This window comes from Prionailurus viverrinus, chromosome D3 (genome assembly GCF_022837055.1).
Source record: "Prionailurus viverrinus isolate Anna chromosome D3, UM_Priviv_1.0, whole genome shotgun sequence".
In the NCBI taxonomy this organism is placed as follows: domain Eukaryota; kingdom Metazoa; phylum Chordata; class Mammalia; order Carnivora; family Felidae; genus Prionailurus; species Prionailurus viverrinus.
The window spans coordinates 84,952,062-84,967,440 of record NC_062572.1 but is presented as its reverse complement, the minus strand read 5'-3'; positions in this window follow the sequence as shown (position 1 = coordinate 84,967,440).

The following is a 15,379-nucleotide window of genomic DNA, read 5'->3' as shown; positions in this document are numbered from 1 at the left end:
GAAAACAGTATAGTCTTCCCATAAGCATGTGCAGTTCCCCCTAGTATTAACACTTTACATTTAATATAATTAATGAACCAACAATGATACATCATTACTAAAATTCATAATTTATTCAACTCTCCTTAGACTTTACCTGATGTCTCTTGTTCCAGGGTCCCATGCAAGATACCTACCACGTTACTTTGTTTTCATGCTCCTTCGGCTCCTCTTAGCTATGACAGTGTCTTAGGCTTTCATTGTTTTTCATGGCCTTGACAGTTTTGAGTAGCTCTGGTTGGGTATTTCATAGAATGTCCCTCTATCTTGATTTTTACTGGTGCTTTCCTAATGATCAGACTGGGGTCATCGGTTTAGGGGAGGAATTGCACTGACGTAAACTGCTATTTTCATTATATGTTAAAACAAGGGTGCATACTATCAGCATGGTTTATTACTGCTGATGTTGACCTTGAGTACCTGTTTGAGGTAGTGTTTGTCAGTTATCTCCACTCTAAAGTTATTCTTTTTTCTTCCCTTTCTATACTATATTTTTTGGAAGGTTGTACCTACCTGTAGCCCACACCTAGGACATGGAAAATTATTCTTCCCCTCATTGAGGACAGAATGAGTGCCTAATTTTTAGGGTAACTTTTATGGGATATGTGTCTATTCTCACAACATATTTACTTATTAATCATTGGTTTATTTATATCAGTATATACTCATAGATATCTATGTTATATTTTGGGTTATAATACCATAGTACTTTATTTTGCAGCTCAAATGTTTCCAGCTTTGGCCATTGGGAGTTCTTATCTTTGGCTTTTGTGTCCTTAGGACATAGTCCCGCGTATGTGTGTGTATGTGTGTGTGTAGCACTTCCTCACTTTTTAGCACTACTAGATGCTCTAGGCTTATCTTGCATATTCCTTCCTCTACTCCCAGGAGTATCCGTTTCTCCAAAGAGATATGGTAAATTTTATTGGAGAATGGTATTAGAAACCAAGATTTGGGCAATAGGTACTGCTATTGCTATTGGGATATTGTTGCTTTCCTATTAGGCTTTTTCAGCTAACAGAGCAAGGAAATATATGCGTGTATTTACTGTTATTTGCATATACACATATCTTAATCATATTTCCATACATTAATATTTGCATTTGCATTAAGCAAAATATGAGTTTATGCTCATGTTTCCAACACTAAGCCACTAGCTCATATATCATTCTAGCCTTCCGCACTTGCTTATTGTATCTGAACTGTGCTCCAACAATAAGAAAACTGGCTTCTTATATCTGTCATTTATTTACTTGACTATTCAATTCTAATACACATTTACAGCAATGTTAAGATTGTGAGCCAGTTTCCCCTTTGGGACAAAAGGGTTATCACCTAGATTATAGGCCTTCTGTATAACTTCTTTTACCTTTAGTTTTACAGACTCCAGTTATTTCCATAGTTACTTGGGTCAGCACCTCCCCCACCCCTGCATCTTTCAGTGAGGTTGTTTCATGGATTTACATAGTTATATCGTACACTTGTATTTCCTGTCACATTCTGAGATGCCCCCAACATCCTAAATATTTTTATTTGCATATATTAAAGTTAATTCTATGCTATACATTCAGTGGGTTTTGACAAAAGTGTAGTATTTTATAACCTCAATCACATCATCACACAGAATAGTTTCCTTGCCCTAAAAGTGTCCCTGTGGTTTTCCTATTTAACCGTCCTTCCCTTTCCCCCCAAATCCGGAGGCTGTTGGTCATTTACTTTCTCTATAGTTTTCCCTTCTCTAGAATACCTTATAATTTGAATCATACAACAGATAGTCCTTTAGACTGGCTCTTTTCACATAGCAATGTTCTTTTATGGTACCTCATATCCTTTTGTGGTTTGATAGCTGATTTATTGTATTGCTGAATAGTATTTTATGGAGGTACCACAGTTTGCCCATTCACCTGTAGTGGCACTTGTTGGTTGCCTTCCTTTCTTACTATCATGAATAAAGGTCATATAAACATTCCTATACAGGTTTTTGTGTGGACATAAATGTTCAAATGGGTTGTGTAAAAACCTAGGAGCACGACTGCTTGATCATATGGTAAGACTATGTTTAGTTTACTAAAAAGTACCAAACTGTGTTCGCAAATGGCCGTACCATTTTGAATCTCCACCAACAGTGAAGGAAAGTTCCTGCTGCTCTTCCCCTTCACGAGCATTTGGTATCAGGAACTTTTGGATTTTAGCCATTCGAATAGGTTTGCAGTTGTCTCTCATCATTCGCATTTCCCTAATTATAAATTATGATGAGCATCTTTTCATATTCTTATTTGCCAACTGTACATCTCCTTTTGTGAGAAGTCTGTTCAGATCATTTGCCCATATTTTAATTAGGTTGTTTTGTTGAGTTTTAAGCATTCTTTCTTCTGTATTTTGGGTAAAATACAGAAAAAAGAGCTCTTTCTGTATTTTGGATAAAATATATTTTTCAGATATGTTTTTCAAACATTTTATCTCAGTCTGTGGCTTGTCATCTTATTTCCTTTACACTGTCTTTTGCAGAGTGGAAGATTTTATCTTAATAAAGTATATCTGATCAATTTTTTTTCATGGATCTTGCTTTTGATGTTGCATCAAAAATTGATGAAACAATCCAAGGTCACATAGATTTCTGCAACGTCCTCCTCTAAGATTTTTGTAGTTTTGTATTTCATATTTATATTCATGATCCATTTTGGAATAAATTTTGGGAAAGATATGATGTCTTTGTCTAGGTTTATTTTTTTCCATGTGTACCTCTAATTGTTCCAACACCATTTGCTGAGAAGACTATCCTTTCTCCACTGAATTCTCTTTGCTCCTTTCTCAAACATCAAGTGAGCATATGTGTATTTCTTTCCCCTGGGCTCTCTTTTCAGTTCCATCCATCTATGACAATACCATGCTCATTAGCCGCATAGAATGAGCATAGAATGAGTTAAGAAGAGTTCCTTTTAGGGTGCCTGGCTGTACCAGTTGGTAGAGCATGTGCCTCTTGCTCTTGGGGTTATGAGTTTGAGCCCCATGTTGGGTATAGAGATTACTTAAAAAAAAGAGTTCCTTTCACTTCTACTTTTTGTTGAAGAGAGAGTAGAGAAATGGCATCATTCTTTATTAAATATTTGATAAAATTCACAAATGAAATAGTTTGGGCTTGTTGTTTTCCTTTTTATAATGTTATTAGTGATTCAATTTCTTTAATAGATAAAGACCTACACAGAGTATCTACTTTTTCTTGTGTGAGTTTGGCAGTTTGTGTCTCGATGAATTGGTCTGTTTTATCTAATTTATCAAATCTGTGGTCAGAGATTTTTACAGTTTTCACTTATTATCCTTAATGTTCATGAATGAAGACTGATAACCCCTCTTTTATTTCTAATATTTATAATATGTGTCTCCACTTTTTCCCCCCTTGGTTGTCCTGCAGACATGTGTTAGTTGTATTGATTCTTTCAAGAAATCACCTTTCTTTTGGGGTGCCTGGGTGGCTCAGTCAGTTGGGGGTCTAATTCTTGATTTCAGCTCAGGTCATGTTCCCAGGTCATGGAATCTATCCTGTCCATGAGCTCCGTGCTGAGCATGGAGCCTCCTTGGGATACTCTCTCTCCCTCTGCCCCTCTCCTGCAATCACTCTCTCTCTCTCTCTTTCTCTCTCTCTCTCTCTCTTTCTCAAGGAGAAGAAGAAGGAGAAGAAGGAGAAAGAAGAAGAAGAAGAAGAAGAAGAAGAAGAAGAAGAAGAAGAAGAGGGAGAGGGAGAGGAGGGGGTAGAGGGAGGGGGGAGGGGGAGGAGGGTGAGGAGGGGGAAGACAAAGAAAGAAATTACCTATGATCTTACTGATTTTGCCTATTGTTTTTATGTGTTTTTTTTCAATTCCATTGATCTTTTTTTAACTGATTTTATGATTTGCTTGCTTTTGTCTTAAATTATTCTTTGTCTAATTTTCTAAGGTGGAAACTTGGATTATTGATTTTATGTCATTTTTCATAACATTTAAATTTAAATTTCATTGCAATGGTATCTTTATTTCACTTCTGTTAATTTTTAAGATTTTTTGGATTTACAGGGCACCTGGGTGGCTCAGTAGGTCATGATCTCACGATTCATGAGTTCGAGCCCTGCATGGGGCTCTGTGCTGACAGCTCAGAGCCTGGATCCTGCTTCAGATTCTGTGTCTCCCTCTCTCGGTGCCCTACCCCCACTTGCGCTCGGTCTCTGCCTCTGAAAAATGAATAAACATTAAAGTAAATTTGAAAAAATAATTTTTTTGAGATTTATTCTTTGTCCCATATATTATTTAGAAGTGTGTACTATGTTCTTCAAATATCTGGGAATTTTCCAGGTATCTTTCATATAGACTTCTCTTTTAATTCCATTTGGTAACAAAATACACTTAGTAGGATTTCTATCCTTAAAGGTTGCCAAGGTGTTTTGATCATCAAGATTGTTGCCATCTTAGTGAACATTCCATGGGAGTTTGAGAAGAATATGTATTCTGCTGCTGTTGGATGGCATAGTCTATAAATGTCAATTTGATTGAATGATAAGGCTGGTCAGGCCAACTATATCACTTCTGATTTAATGCTGCCTGAACTGTCAATTACTAAAAGAGGGTGTTGAAGTCTCAAAGTAAATAATGGACTTGACTATTTATTCTTTAACTTCTGTAAGTATTTTCCCTTCCTAGGTTTGTGTTTTTTTGTAAGAGGCACACACATGCAAAATTATATTTTCATGGAGAATTGACTTATTTATCTCTATCAATCTTCTCTATAGATATAGATATATAAGCATATAATTATTTATATAGAGATATACAGATAAGTGTACACATCTATATATCACTATCTATCTAAAGATATGGAGGAATCTGTCTATAGCTCCCTCTTCACACCTGGTGCTTTTCCCTCTTCTAAAGTCCACTTTTTCTGAAATGTATATACTGATTAAAGAGATTTTGTTATTAATATTAACATGGTACACCTTGCCATCCCTTTACTTTTAACTTATTTGAGTCTTTACACTTAAAGTAAGTTTCTTGGGGCACTTGGGTGGCTCAGTCAGTTAAGTGTCCAAATTTGGATCAAGTCATGGTCTCCCAGTTTGTGAGTTTGAGCCCTGCATTGAGCTCTCTCTGCTGTCTACACAGAGCCTGCTTCGGATGCTCTGTCCCCCTCTCTTTCTGTCCCTCTCTCTCTCTCTCTCAAAAATAAGTAAACATTTAAAAAAATAAAGTGGGTTTCTTATATATAACATGTGGTGTTTTTTTTTATATCCAATCTTACCTTTTGTTTCTAATGATTATATCATACACGTGAAAGTGATTACCGACATATATGAATAATATTTGTCATGTTAATAGTTGTTTTCCATTTGTTTCAAATTCCTCTAGTGTCCTTTGGGTCTCCTTACATAAAGCCAATGCCTTGTGATTATTTCATCTGTAATCCACTTTCATTTTCTGGAGCTTTGATGAGGTGGTGATAAGGTGTGAAGGAGAGGATGCATTCTTTGCTGTTAGGATTACATTTCAGTGTATGATTAATCTCTTTTTATGGCTTGTGTCCCTGTGCTGTGACCTTCACAACGATTTCTCAGCTCTGTCTCCCTCAGGTGAGATAGAAATCTAGGGAGAGTTAGAGTGACAATGCCCTTGTCTCCAGGTGGGTGTGTTTCTGGTAAGGTCTCCCCTGGCAAGCAGACATGGTGATAGGCCGCTCCACAGGGCCATGAAGAACATTCTGGCTATAGCTTCATATGGCCCTCGGCCAGAAATACAAAAGGGGTCTGGGTCTTTCAGTCGGTTAAGCATCCTACTCCTGATTTCGGCCCAGGTCATGATCTCAGGGTTCCGTAAGGTTGAGTTTGAGCCCCACTTTGGGCTCTGTTCTGACAACACGGAGCCTGCTTGGGGTCCTCTCTCTCCCTCTCTCTCTGCCCCTGCCCCTGCTCACGTGCACACACTCCCACTCTCTTTCTTTCTCAAAATAAATAAACATTAAAAAAAAAGAAATACAGGAAAGCTTTCTTCCTTTCCTTCTATTCTTTATTCTTTCCTCCCCTTTCCCTTTCCTTTTCTGTTGTTTGGCTCTTTACCCCGGGATGCAGAGAGGAAATCTCCAAAAGAATGCAACTCCCAGGACTTTTAGGCTCTCCTGCTGGCCCACAGGATCTCCAGCAATTCTTCCAATTACCTTGTAAGCCCTCCAGGCGAGCAGACGGAGCTGTGACTGACTGGGTTCACCTGTCTGCAGATTTCCGTGGGGGCAGTCTGCTTGCGAGATTCCCTGCGGTGCAGCTCTCTGATAAGAGAAGTCAAGGATTTGTAGTTGGCTTCATTTTTGTTGCCGTGATTGTCACAGTAAGGGTGACATCGTCCAAATTCTTGACCCTTTGTTGCTTGTGCCAGATTTTTTTTTCCCCCAAGTTGTTGGCAAGGCAGCGGGGATGCATCAAGTTGGTACTGGCTGGAAAGAAGACGAAGAAATGGTGGTTCCCACCAGCCTCCCTCTCAGGAGCACATCGACAGGCCCTGACCCTCAAGCCATGGCTTTAAGGTTAGCAAATGAGCTTCTTTCTCGGAAAGTCTGGGAGTTTTCAAAGGGCTCCTTCAGGCTTGGCCCGGGGGCGTTTAGGCCCTTTAAGAGAGGTTTCTCAGTTCGCTGTTATTTGTGGGTCTTGTGGTGGTTTTCAAAGCTTATGTTTTGGCGGCTCATCTCTCAGGTGTGGAACTTAAAAGTTGGGGTGCCCCATGTGGAGTTTAAGCCATTTACTCCTCAGGGAGAAGCTCCAGGTTTTGAAATCCTTCCGGATTGTGAGCTGCTGCTTTTTACTACTATTGTGTTGTAATTTGAAATTGCTGGCGGCTCTCGTGGATTCCAGGCAGTGGTCAGCAAGTCTTTCCTGAAAGGACCAGATGGTCAATGTCACAGGTGCCCTGTACAGATGGTCTCTAGGGTTGCTTTTCAACATTTCCTTTCGTGGTACAAACCAGCCATAGACAACACAGAAATGAGTGGATGTGGCTATGTCCTAAAAAAAACATTACAGTATTTGTGAAATCGGGCAGGTGGCCCACAGGCTGTGGTTTGCCAACCTTTGTTCTCAGATAGTCTTCGGCAACGCAATAGGCTTACCGCTATGTGTTAATACTGTAGTGCTTTAAATCGTGATTTCTTTTCAGTGTCCTAAGAATTAAACAGTCTGTGGAACTTTGCTGGATTATGATGGGAGAACAGGTTCTAGTATGAGCTCTATCACATATGAACAGGCAATTTAAATTTTCTGCTTCAGCTTATTCGTGTGCAAAATCAAATATAGTCTATCTGAGAGAGGAGGACAGAATCGAGGAAAACAAATTAGATTGTCATAGCTTCCCTGTGTCTGTTACAGTTCTTTGTAGGAATTCATTAAACACGCCTGCTTTACATACTTGGCTATTTTAAGATCAAATAAGAAAACGTGTCTGAAAATCTATTGTGAATGATAAGATCCTCGATACTTAAGATTTGTTATAATTTGACAACTAGCAAAAACATTCCGTCCTTTGATATACAGGTAAATATTATCTAAACTTGCCACTGGATATATTCAAGGGAATTGGTGCACTATCTGATCTATTTACTGATCAGCAATTACTCTTTCATTGTGGGTTCTCTGGTATGTTCATCCCTTAATGGAGACAGATACTGCTGTCATACTCATTGGTCAGATTTGCTTTAACTCGACTTGGTTCGGAGACGACTGTATGACTTTGAAATAACCTAGATTTCACATCTAACTCCACATTTCATTGATAATTTCTCCCAATGCGGCCATTCTTTTGAATGGACACTTTTGGTAGAGTGATTATCATATACAGTGCTTCCCGTAAGATAGTGATCTTCTTTAAGTAGTGGCCATCCCTGTCATTTCTTTAAAGCAAAAGCCTGTAGATCATTTTGTTCTTTTATAATTTAACAGTGAAGTGAGTTTAATGCTTTACTAAAGAATTATGGAAACTTTTGTAAAACATGAATTTGTCAGGATAGAACTGTATATTTATGGGCAATTTTATTTTGAAACATAGTCCGGCGCGAATCAGCCTTCTTCATTTCAGAATTAACACCAGTGGAGCATATTCTGAAATGGTTTTAAAGCACTGTTTCCATCCACATTCACTTTTGGAGAAACTTGTAAATGCATAGAGAGTACATTTAGAACGGGGATTAAATTCAAGTCACTTCATTTGCAAAGTCCCATTGTGACACTTCACAGGACATAGGAAGATATAGTGGTTACTTATCTTTTTATTTCTAGTTCACTTCGATTTTTTTACTCATATCTGTTACTCTTTCCTGAATTGATCCTAATTTATCACACCAAAAAGTTATATCTTTAATAATCACAGGGCAGAGTACAGAGCTGAGTGCTTAATAGGTCACCAATGAAATCATAAATTAGGCTCTTAGGATAGGTATAAATTATTCTTACAAAATTCACTTATTCAAAAAGCAGAATGGTTAAAACTGGGCTGACAGAGATGATTGCTCTTTTTGGGTCATAGATGCCTCCTATTTCAAGTTAATAAGAATTAAATGAACTGCTGCAGCCTGAATGCTCTCTTGCATTTATATTGCGTGAATTTACACCAATATTATTTTGATATAGTCTTATGTCAAACATAAGAAAAAGTGCCAAGCAGGTGAAAGATCTCCCGGGACTTCTTATAAATTAAAGTTTTGGATCTGGCAGGTGTCAAAATAAACTTGACAAAATAAAAAATAAACTTGGCGAAAATCACAAGGCAAAGAGAATTATTAACAGTATACAATTTATTCTTTCAATCTCTCAGCTTTATGGCATCTGATAATATGATAAAATATCTCCTACTTTTTGATCAAAGTGTTGGACAAACATTTGGAGAGTTTAGAGTTCAATGGCAATCTATGAAAAATCATTAGTATCGCACGTTAGGGTCTCAACTGATGAACAATACAGTCCGATACTCTCCTTAACATGCAAACCTCTTCTAAAACAATATCATCGAGTCCATATCATTCAGAGGGATCCTTAAGAATACCATTAGAAGCACTGTCAAGGTGTGGTTTTTTTTGTTGTTAGTATCTGGATGATTATTTTCTGACTCTATGCCCTAATCTTGTAACTGTTAAATATAATTTACAGGACTGGGTGATGAGTCTATTGAAGTTTACAACATTCAGGGTAAGCCAAAGAGAGAAAAGGTCACTGGAGGAATTAAATGCCTGATAATTACTGGAAGAATTGATTTGTAAAAGTCTGGGAGAACCTTTCCTAGGCCGTTTCCTTTTAGTTTTCAGGAAATCAAAACCAACAAACAAACAAACAACACAATTATCAAACTAGCAGGAAAATGCCAATGATCATAGGTGCCTCTAGTACTGGACAGAAACTTTGTGGTAAAAAATAATAAAAGCTGGAGGAGCTGCAGAATATTACCTCCTTGGAAGCCCACGAGTCTGCCCACTACTATGGGAGCAATTGCTTTTGTTTAAGCTTTTTGTTTCCAGCTCCCACACAACTACTTAAAAAAAATTTTTTTTTATTGTTTATCTTTATTTTGTTGAGACAGAGAGGGACAGAGCATGAGCAGGGGAGAGGCAGAGAGAGAAGGAGATACAGAATCTGAAGCAGGCTCCAGGCTCCGAGCTGTCAGCACAGAGCCCGACGCGGGGCTGGAACCCGTCAGCTGAGAGATCATGACCTGAGCCAAAGTCAACGCTCAACTGACTGAGCCACCCAGGAGCCCCTCACACAACTACTTCTTATCAGTAGAGTTAGAATGGAAATAATGCAGAATTGGAAGTTCAGCCAATTTCTGATTTGGAGCTGAGTTTAGCCAGAGTCAGAAAAAAAAAAAATAGAAACCACTCTTTTCTGCAGATGGATATTTCATACAAGAAATTTTATTTTTATTTTTTTAATGTTTCTTCATTTATTGAGAGAGAGAGAGAGCGAGTGCACAGGGAAGGACAGAGAGAGACACAGAGAGAGAGAGAGAGAGAGAGTGAGAGAGAGAGTCCCAAGCTGGCTCCACTCTGTCAGCACAGACTTGGGGCTTGATCGATCTCACAAGCTGTGAGGTCGTGACTTGAGCCTAAACCAAGACTCGGTTGCTTAACTGACTGAGCCACCCAGGCACTCCAAGGAATTTCATTTTTCAAATTCCTTTGGAGTGCTGGAGAGGTCAAGGCCTGGAAAAGCATTCCTACCTTTCAATTTCAGTCTTCGTTTTTAGAAAAATCAGTAATTTGCAAAACACAAGGAAATTTGTCACAATAATTGTCATTGCCCATAGCAACATACAGGGACATTTTTAGGGGAATGCCAGAAGAGCTTCACAAATTATGCCTGCCAGAGCCCTGGTTGATGCCTGAGACCAGGAGAATATGGGTTTTAATTCTCTTTTGCCGTCAAAGTTGTCTTTGCTTTTCTCCCTTTCCAAGTTTCTCATTGGCAAAACCTCAAACCTGAAATGTGCTGTCAGTGACTTCTTTCCTAATTCAGGGAGTGTCGGGGGATGTTGAGGGTGACCTGCCAGCTGTGCATAGAATCTTCCCCATTTCTTACTCATCCACACATGGCCCATCATCAAGTTCTATTGATTCTACATCGTTTTTTCTAATGTTTATTTTTATTTTTGAGAGAGAGAGAGAGACAACAGGGAAGGGGCAGAGAGAGAGGGAGACACAGAATCCAAAGCGGGCTCCAGGCTCCGAGCTGTCAGCACAGAGCTGCATGAGGGGCTTGGACTCATGGGCTGCGAGATCAAGACCTGAGCTGAAGTCGGGCACTCACCCGACTGAGCCACCCATGTGCCCCGGTTGATTCTACTTCTTAAGTAGATCTCAAATATATTCACTTATCTCCCCATTTATCATTATCCTCTTGTTACCAGCCACTGTTCTTTCTTACCTGGACTATTGCAATGATTCTTAATGAGTCTCTACTCATTTCTAATATAGAATTTGTCTTCTTCAAATTTGCTCAGCTGGCAGAGTCATTGTTCTAAAATGCTCATTACATTATATCCCACCACTACGTAAACTATTATTTCATATCTGCCTTTCCATTTCAAATAACATCTAACTCCTTAAAATAGTGCCAGCAATAACATTTATTAAATATTTATTAGTGCGATCTATGCATAGTATATATATATATACTTTATAATCATATTAAGTTTTTAGAACTATCATTTCGGCTATAGAGTATTGCTGCATTTTTGTAGGGAGAGGCTTAGAGATGAGTTAGTTTGAGAACCTCTTAGGGAGGAGCTGATAGTTTTCATCACAGGGCAGCTTTATGGTGGTGTTCAGAAAATGAGATCTCTAAATTTTCTTTTTTTTACATGGGAGATGATCACTTACTGTGACAGGCTTCAGGGTATGATCCTGAGAGCGGGTGGGTAAAGTGGAGAGTATGAATCATCTGTATTAAGGCCGTAGACATCCACAATGCAGTAAGATTTAGGTAGAAAGAGAGATGCAGTGAAAAACGGGATACAGTGACCATAAAATTGGTGGACAACAGTCAAAAGAGGTAGAAGAGGTAAATAAGCCAAATTTCCACTCTGCAAATGAAGGTGGTAAAAGGGCAGGGTGAGAGGTAGTTGATTTCTGAGCAGCTTAATAATAGAGTTGACTTTTAATTAAACAGAGATTAAAAAGAGACTGAGGAATCAATGGATGATTTAGATACTCCACAGATCGTCCATCATCATGGATAACATGATGTGAGATTTATTCACTTATTTTTTTAAATTTTATTTGAATCCAAGCTAGTGAATATATAGTGTAATAATGGTTTCAGGAGTCGAATTTAGTGATTCATCATTTATATGTAAACCCAGTGCTCATCCCAACAAGTGCCCTCCTTAATACTCATCACCCATTTGCCGATTCTCACACCTGCCTCCCCTCCAGCAACCCTCAGTTTGTTCTCTGTATTTAGAGTCTCCTATGGTTTGCCTTCCTCTCTGTTTTTCTTATTTTTCCTTCCCCTTCCCATTGTTTTGACGTGAGCTTTATAATAGGTGCTGAACAGATGTGGGTAAATGAATAAATCCGTTAACTACAAGGTTATCCCCTTTAACCTAATACTTTAGATTTAGTCATTTTAATATCAAGACTATATACATTTATCTCGCTGAGATTTGAACATTCTTTGTGTATTTTATTAAGTATTACTATTGTCCACACGACTGAAAGCATTTGATAGTGGCTTGACCTTGGAAACCATCCAAAATGGTACCCAGTTTTTACAGTAGAAATGGTGGCTATTCATATTTAAGCTGGGATTTCAATTTGAAGTTTGAAGTTTATCAAAAGCGTGGCATGAAAATATTGTGAATTACTTCTATGAGAGCATTCTTCATACCTTACTATGTTATGGATACTGAAATGATTTAGGTTAGTAAATGGTGTTCATATTTGCAATGGAAAAACACCTTAGTTAAAACTTGGAGGTCAATCTTTATAAATTTCTAACATTCAAAACTTTTACACACAAGAATCACTGTATTAACCATATAAAATGTAGTGCATAAAATGCAAAGCCAAAAATATATTTGTTAATTTCAACAAGAGTCATTCAACAAGATGTAAATTGAAAGTACTTTCTATAAATGAAAACTGAAAAAAAGAGGGGGAAGTGCCTGAGTGGCTCAGTTGGTTAAGCATCTGAATTCAGCTCAGGTCATGATCTTGGTTCGTCAGCTCAAGCCCCATGTCCAGCTCTGTGCTGACAGCTCAGAGCCTGGATCCTGCTTCAGATTCTGTGTCTCCTTTTTTTTCTCTGTCTCTCTCTGTGTCTCTCTCCTGCTCTCTCTCTCTCTCTCTCAAAAATAAATATTTAAAATTAAAAAAAAAAACAAAGAGAAAGTATTTTCTACGGCACCTGTGGAGTCTCATAGCCTGGATGTGAACCCAGTTCAACTATTTCCAGCTTGAGCACGTCTGAGTTTCTCTGTGTCTCTGTTTTCTCATAGGTAGGAGGGAACTAATAACAAATCTACAATCATTTGGGGACTTACTGTGTGTAAAGCAGACAAACAGTTCTTGGGAAAAAATACTATTTTATGAGCATTGGTTACTTGATGTAGTTTTGAAAATGAGTTATGTTTAAATTCATCTATATTATTATTTTATTTGTGTACACTGATTATTGCACGTAAAGGACTACATATCTCAGATTTATTTGGTAATGGAGATAATTTCATAAACATGATTGGACTAAGTTGATTTAACCTAAATATTCATGGAGACATGAAAGAGTGCTCAGTTTTAATCATCAGGAATACTTGCCAAAATATGTAAGTCCACATGAAAATTAATTAGAATCACTTTTCCCCTAAAAATAGTATTAAAAGTGAGAGATGTGCACAGGAATCGGGGAAGGAGGAATTAGAAAAACATGGGGGTGGAATCTTAGTATTTCTTTTTCAGATCTTATGGCTATTTCTTTCAGCTGCATAGGATATTTAATATAAAACTTTCTTAGGTTTGTAGAAAAATTATAATAAAGGCAAAGAATAACTTTTAAAAATTGTGTTACTTATTTCACATAAAAATTTCATTGAGTCCTGCTGTGAAAATACGTCTAAATAAGCACCCATTCCCTTTCTCTGAATGCGATAAATTCTGGTAGTGTTATTCAAGTATTTCTAATAAAATCTAGTAAATAATTCATGATATAAACATGGCCAACTTGCGGTAATTGTCCTTTATCTCAAATTTATTTGCCAAGATGCTGAAAAGTTTGAAAAATTCTAACTCCGCCAAATACAAATTCAAGAAACAACAAGATGAATCATCATCTATCTTCTAATTTTGAAAAAGAGAACCAAAACATTGTCACCAGGACTTACATGTGAAGTTTGGATTTAGGCTTTCTCAGTAACAAGGCAATAATATGACAAATGCCATCATGTTAAAAGTTTGAAGGCCAAGAGAGTTCATAAAACCCAATACCACATGACTTGCTTAAAGGCACATTAAGTCAGGTGGGTGGGATGGGGGTACATTTTTGTATGTAATGGCCCTTCAGATACGTAGATCCCATTGTCAACCACCATGTGCAATTTTCTCTTCAGATCAAGTTTTGTCTTCTGCAAATAAAGTGGGTACCACTCTCCAATAATATGTCGCATACAAGTGTTTGCTATTCCTCTGACTCTCTGGAAACAAACTATGATCTTCTCTCTCTAGGGTGTATTGTACAAAGCTAAATATATAAGACAGGTATAATCGTATATGTTGGAAGAAAAATGACAATAGCCTCATTCTAACACACAGATGGATGCAGACAAACATCATTTGTTTCTGGAGTCAGATCTTCTTGTCAGTTATTTTGTTGCGCATCACCTTAAATAAAAGCGCTATATATTATTACTGGTAGCAAACCTAAAACACATGTCACATTCAGTTTTAGGGTAATAACTGGAGGGAGTTAGAGTCATTTCTATTAATATTCTTAATCTCCTTAAACATAATCCCTTTCTTATCATTTTACTTAATATAGTTTTAAATCCCTCCAGACATCTTGTCCTCTGGAAATTTTCGGTTTCTTCTTTACAAGCAGATTATACATTAAAGTTAAAATAGGAGCAGTCATCATAAAACTGTCTATATTTGTACATACCCTGACAGTTTAGGTAGAAAAATCCTATGAAATTGACAAAAAAAGAAGCTACTGAACCTAATGTTTGGTAAAGCTGTAGAATACAAGATTAATACACACAATCAGCTATACTATACTATATATAGTATCCATGAACAAACAGGTATTGTTACTAAAACGAAATAATTTACAATATTATCAAAAATCAAATACCTAGGAAAACTTCTGAGAAAAATGAACACTTGTACGCTGAGAACTAAAAATAGTGCCGAGAAATACTAAAGATGACCTATGTAATTTTTAAAATTTTTCTGAAGTTTATTTATTTCGAGAGAGAGAGAGAGTGAGCAGGGGAGGGTCAGAGAGAGAGGGAGAGAAAGAATCTGAAGCAGGCTCCATGTTATCAGCACAGAGCCCGTTGCAGGCTTGAACCTACAAACCGTGAGTGAGGTCACAACCTGAGCCAAAATCAAGAGGTGGACGTTTAACCGATTGAGCCAGCCAGGTGCCCCAATGATCTACATTGAAGGAGATATAGCCTATTAATGGGCCAAAAGATCGGTGCTATTAAGCTGCCCAATATATAACAATTAAAATGAAATACATGTTGGTATCTTAGTCTGTTCAGGCTGCCATAACAAAATATCATAGATGGCATGGTTTACAAATGACAGAAATTTATTTGTGTCAGCTCTAGAGACTTGGCAAGTTCAAGAT